This window comes from Ochotona princeps, chromosome 7 (genome assembly GCF_030435755.1).
Source record: "Ochotona princeps isolate mOchPri1 chromosome 7, mOchPri1.hap1, whole genome shotgun sequence".
In the NCBI taxonomy this organism is placed as follows: Eukaryota; Metazoa; Chordata; class Mammalia; order Lagomorpha; family Ochotonidae; genus Ochotona; species Ochotona princeps.
In genome coordinates, this window is record NC_080838.1 from 2,408,988 (window position 1) to 2,409,867 (window position 880).

The 880-nt window shown below is 36.8% G+C and overlaps 1 pseudogene; it reads left to right on the forward strand.

Annotated features, from left to right (window-relative positions):
* The first annotated feature begins 499 nt into the window (after positions 1 to 499).
* Positions 500 to 674, forward strand: LOC131480745 (ATP synthase membrane subunit K, mitochondrial-like; annotated as a pseudogene).
* The last annotated feature ends 206 nt before the right edge of the window (positions 675 to 880 follow it).

Here is an 880-nt window from a genome sequence, read left to right on the forward strand (position 1 = left end):
AGGGTGGTGGGAGGAATCCCTGTACATGTGGAACTGTAGCATAAAGATAATAATATAAAATATATAAATTATTTTTAAAAAACCGTGAAATTCATGCTAGGGACTTTTAAAAAGCTTGTCTATAAGGCATATTACACAAAAAGGATTCAATGAATTTTGATTTTTGTATTAAAATAACTTCATTGTTTAAAAGATTTTTTTTTTTGAATGACAGATTTCTACAAAGGGAAAGATCTACAGCCAGAAACTTCTTCTAAGTTTCCAATGTTTTTGCTGGGACCCAAGGATTTGGGCCATCCTCTGCTGCTTTTCTAGTCCATAAACAAAGAGCTGGATTGGCAGTGGAAAAGCTAGGACTGGAACCAGTACCCACATTTGACACGAGCATGACAGATAAAAACTCAATCTGTACCATTGCTTCCGGCTGGGGCCAGTTCACTGTCGGTGGGCCTTGAAGGATGTCAGTTGAGGAGTTGGTAGCTCTGAGAAGATTGATATCATGTCAGGTCCAGAACCTGATGCCCAATTCCAATTCACTGAAATCAAAACATATTTCAACTCTTACATGCTCACAGGCAGAATGAATTGTGTACTAGCCGCATATGGAGGCATTGCTTTGCTGGTTATGTACTTCAGCTTAAGGTCTAAAAATTCCAGCTGTGAAAGCAACATAACTCGATTACAAATTGTTTCCCCATCTGCCCTCATGCCTGGAGAAGCTAATTCAACTCAACTGTGGTAATTCAATTTGTACATTAAATTATGAACCTGGAAAAACAAAATCTGTACCATGGCATTGGCCCAAATAAACTCATTTTAAATTTAATTTTCTAGGAACTTTCTGAAGTATCTTAGTAGATATATAATTCTATTACTTTGT